This window comes from Panthera uncia, chromosome F2 (genome assembly GCF_023721935.1).
Source record: "Panthera uncia isolate 11264 chromosome F2, Puncia_PCG_1.0, whole genome shotgun sequence".
NCBI classification, from domain to species: Eukaryota; Metazoa; Chordata; class Mammalia; order Carnivora; family Felidae; genus Panthera; species Panthera uncia.
In genome coordinates this window covers 54,343,080-54,348,253 of record NC_064812.1, presented here as the reverse complement: position 1 = coordinate 54,348,253, position 5,174 = coordinate 54,343,080, and the positions used below count along the sequence as shown (strand labels likewise).

At 40.2% G+C, this 5,174-nt stretch overlaps 1 pseudogene; it reads left to right on the top strand.

The window, feature by feature from the left end:
* The first annotated feature begins 1,181 nt into the window (after positions 1-1,181).
* On the top strand, positions 1,182-2,626 carry LOC125924245 (6-phosphogluconate dehydrogenase, decarboxylating-like; annotated as a pseudogene).
* Positions 2,627-5,174: the final 2,548 nt, after the last annotated feature.

The window sequence follows — 5,174 nt, the reverse complement described above, 5'->3', positions numbered from 1 at the left end:
TTTTATTCAGTATGCAGAGTTTGGTTTTTGACACCACAAAAAAGACAGAGTAATCATGTGATGTGATAGAAGTGTTAGCTAACACTGTGGTGGTAATCATTTTGCAATATATAATTATATCGAATCAACATACTGTACATCTTAAATTTACACAATGTTGCATGTCAATTATATATGAATAAAGCTGGAGGGAAAAAAGAATTTAAATTAATAGCTGTTCATAATGCTCCATCTTGATTCAACTCATGTTCTTTTAAAAACCCCGATACATTATTTGTTGATGACACATATCTTAAAAATAATCAATGTATATTTTGTGCTGGGCAGTGTTTATAGAAGCTACCTCATTTAAAGCTTTAAGTTAACAGCTCTGTTGATAATAGATAAGACTTAGAAGTCATTGATGATTGCAACTTTGTTGGGTCCCCAGAAGCACATTCATTTGTGTAGAATATTTATTAGAGTGTACACTTGCCACACGAAGCACCCACAATGACAAAGGCAAATTGATCCAGACTTTTCAAAAATATTGGAGGGGGGTATTTCCCGAGAGATGTGACAGGTGACCAAATCTTGCCTTTCCTGTAATTATCTTGACCCAGCAAAAATGATAAAAGTATGGTATGACTCCCCTCAAGGCCAGTTTGAGCATTTACGAGATTTCATTTAGTTGCCCCAAAAACAAAGCTTTAATTAAGTTTTAGAAATATATATATATATATATATATATATATATATACACATATATATTTTTTAATTTTCTGGTGAAATTGAAGCTTTCTTTGCTAAAAGTCTAACATTCTAATTTTTGAGGGGGAAAACTTACCCCCGCCTTAACAGGTGAAATGCTTAGGAAGTTATACAAGATTCTTCTTTTACTTTTTTAAAATGTTTCTTTATTTATTTTGAGAGAGAGCGCACATGCACGTAAGTGGGGCAGGGCAGAGGGAGAGGGAGAGAGAATCCCAAGCAGGCTCCATGCTTAGCGTGAAGTCTGACATGGGGCTCGATCTCACAACTGAGAGATCATGACCTGGGCCAAAATCAAGAGTTGGGTCCTTAACCAACTGAGCCACGAAGGCACTCCCAATACTCTTCCTTCAAAACAAAACTCATTGGCGGCAGCAGGACTCAGCTTTGGCCTCCTGCCACTTCCTCTCAGCTCCATTGATACCTTCACCATGGTCCCAGCTGGTAGTGCACTGATTGGAACGGCTGTCATGAGCAGAACTTAGTTTTGAACATGAATAACCATGGCTTTGTGGTGTGTACTTTTAATAGAAAAGTCTCCAAAGTTGGTAATTTCTTGACCAATGGGGCAAAGGCAACCAAAGTGGTTGATGCTCACTCCAGGCTGAAGAAGTGCAGGCCGGTCATACTGTTTGTGATGGCTGGTTAAGCTGTTGACGATTTCATTGAAAAATTAGTGCCATTGTTAGACGCTGGTGACATCATCATTGATGGAGTAACTTCTGGATACAGGGATACCACAGTGTTGAGACCTCAAGGCCAAGAGTATCTTGTTTGTGGAGAGTAGAGTTAACGGTGGAGAGGAAGGGGCCCAGGATGGCCAAGAGGGACAAAAAAGGCTGGCCACACATCATTTTGTGACTGGGTGGGAGATGAGGGAGCAGGACACTTTGTGCAGATGGTGCACACTGGAATAGAGAACGGGGAAATGCAAACTCATCCATAAGGCTTACCGCTTGATGAAAGATGTTCCAGGCATGGAGCACAATGAGATGGCAAAGGCATTTGAGGAATGGAATAAGACAGAGCTAGGATTGAAATCACAGCCAATATTCTTAAGTTCCAAGACAGCAATGGCAAACACGTGCTGCTGACGATCAAGGACAATGAGAGGCAGAAGGGCACAGGAAAGTGGACCACCATCTCAGCCTTGGAGTACCATGGTCCTGTCACCCTCCTTGCAGAAGCAATTTTTCTTGATGTTTATCATCTCTGAAGGATGAGAGGATTTAAGTTAGCAAAAAGCTGAAGGGTCCCCAAAGATCCAGTTTGAAGGTGGTAAGAAATCATTCCTGGAGGACAATCAGAAGGCCCTCCATGCTTCCACGATCATCTTATGTGCACAAGGCTTCATGCTGCTAAGACAAGCAGCCACGGAATTTGGCTGCACCCTCAACTATGGTGGCGTCACCCTGACACGGAGGGGGTCTGCACCATTAGGAGTGTGTTCCTAGGAAAGATAAAAGATGCATTTGATCAAAACCCATAACTTCAGAATCTACTACTAGATGATTTTTTTAACTCAGCTGTTAAAAACTACCAGGACTCCTGGCATCAGGCAGTCAGCACTGGTGTCCAGGCAGGTATTCCCGTGCCCTGCTTCACCACTGCCTTTTCCTTCTATGATGGGTACAGACACAAGATGCCACCTGCCAACCTTATCCAGGCCCAGTGGGGTTACTTTGGGGCTCACACTTATGAACTCTTAGCTAAACCTGGGCAGTTTAATCACGCTAATTGGACAAGCCATGGTGGCAGCATGGCATCATCTTCATACAGTGCCCAATCAGACTGGTTACCCGCCACAATGCCACAGACTGGGACATTCCACTTACCACACAGCACTGCTCACACAGCCCTCTGCCCAATTTTCTGATCAGACCTCTTAAAATAAAGTCTCATAAGAGACTCCTGAAGGAGCCAACCTGAGTTTACTTGTAACATAGATCTGTGAGAACCACCTTGCCCTCTGCCCTTGCTTCTTAAGACCAACCAGGAACTGAGGCACTTGGGTGGCTCAGTAGATTGAGTGTCTGACTTTGGCTCAGGTCATGATCTCATGGTTCATGAGTTCAAGCCCTGTGTTTGGCTGTGTGTTGACAGCTCAGAGCCTGGAGCCTGCTTCAGATTCTGTGTCTCCCTCTGTCTCTGCTCCTCCCCATTCGTGTTCTGTCTCTGTCTCTCAAGTATAAATAAATGTTAATTTTTTTTTTATTTATATTAAAAAAAAAAAAAAAGACCAACCAGGAGTTGACCGTGTGCGAGGTAATGTGAATCAGCTCCGGAAACAGTTTTCCAAGTATCCCCTGTGGTTAGGGAGTCAGTGGCAGTTTCACTTGATAGAAGCACACATAGATGGGCGCAGTTTCTGTGGAATTTGCTCAAATTGAAGCGGAATTCCTTTGTTTCCCTACTTAATAAAAGATCCATTGTAAAAAACAAAAACAAAAACAAAAACAGACACTCATTGGCCTATTAGCATAAAAGCTCTGAGGAGGTAAAAAGAATTAATAATATTTTTAAGTTTTTTACATTTTTATTCTTAAAAAATCCATAGTTACAGGAAAGTCCCAAGAACAGTTAACTCCTATGTGCCCTTCATCTGTATTCACTAATTGTTAACATTCCCACATTTGCCTTATATGTCTCTCCTTTCTCTGTCTTTCTATATATTATATATATTCATAAAAATAATAAAATGATTATTATTACTAATGCTGAACCATTTAAAAGTTGATTACAGACATTATGACCTTTATTTTTATGTTTTTAATTGTTGACCCTATATTTTTAAATACTCTTATGTTTCTTTTTTAGGAATAGGCATATTTTCTTACAAAACCTCATTCCAGTGATCAGATTCAGAAAAATCAATATTGGTACAGTGTCATAATATAATACACTACTCATCTCCTATACATCATTCTTGATCTAGAATCCATTCCGGAATCACCAGTTGCAATCACTGATTGTCATGTCTCTTTACTTTATCTGTCACAGTTTCTCATCTGTCTTTACCTTTATGAGATTGATATTTTTTAAGCATACAAGCAAGTTGTTTTATAGACTCTCCATCAGTATGGGCTTTTTGATGTTTTGTTATAATTAATTTTTAGATGTTTGGCAGGAGAACCAAGTAACTGATGCTGTTTGTAGTGTACCCCATCTAGAGACACATGATGGTCATTTATCACTATTGCTAGTGATGTTAACTTCAATTGCTTGGCTCAGTTGGCTTCCACAAGATTTCAAGGTTCCATCATCAATATTTCCTTTGTAATTAATAAGTAATCTGTGAGGAAATACTCTAAGACAGTTTAATTATCTCTTCCTCATCAAACTTTCACCTAGTCATTTCAGCATTTAATGATTATTGCCTAAGTCAGTGATCATTATGGCACTTGCAGAATGATGATTTTTTCCAACTCTATCTTTCCTCCTACATTTATTATATAATATTCCACGATAAAAGAAGAGCTTTTCCTTTTCTCCCATGTATTTACTTATCATAAATACATAATTAATTATTATTTGATTTAATGTGTTCTTTTTTTGAAAGAGAGAGAGCACACACAAATGGGGATGGGACAGAGGGAGAGGGAGAGAGAGAATCTTAAGTAGGTTCCATGGCAGCGCAGAGCCCAATGCAAGGCTCAGTCTTAACGATTGTGAGAGTTGAAATCAAGAGTTTCTCGGGGCTCCTGGGTGGCTCAGTCGGTTGAGCATCCGACCTCGGCTCAGGTCATGATCTCACAGTCTGTGAGTTCGAGCCCCGGTCAGGCTCCGTGCTGACAGCTCAGAGCCTGGATCCTGTTTCGGATTCTGTGTCTCCCTCTCTCTCTGACCCTCCCCCGTTCATGCTCTGTCTCTCTCTGTCTCAAAAATAAATAAACGTTTAAAAAAATTTAAAAAAAAGAGTTGCTTAACCAACTGAGCCACCCAGAAGCCCCTTTGCTGCTATATTTGTATTGATAGTTAGATTGTCCCAGATTTGCCATTGAGATCCTTTCAAGCTGGCTCCTGTGTCCTTTTTACAATGCCCATTAGTTTTTAGAGCTTCCTTTTTTTTTTTTTTTTTATTAAATAAGGTCCTTCAGACTTATCTTGAATTTTCTGTGTCCCAGCCCTGGAATCAGGCAAGTCTCTAATCTACTGAGAAACCATCACATGGTTTGTTTAATGTTTATTTATTTTTTAGAGAGAGACAGACAGAGTATGAGCAGGAGAGGGTTAGAGAGAAAAGTAGACACAGAATCTGAAGCAGGTTCCAGGCTCTGAGCTGTCAGCACAGAATCCAATGGGGCTTGAACCCATGATGTGAGATTATGACCTGAGCCAAAGTTGGACGCTTAACCAACTGAGCCACCCAGGCACCCCTTATGTGGTTTGTTTAAATCTACCTAGAGTGTTTGTTCTGTACAATA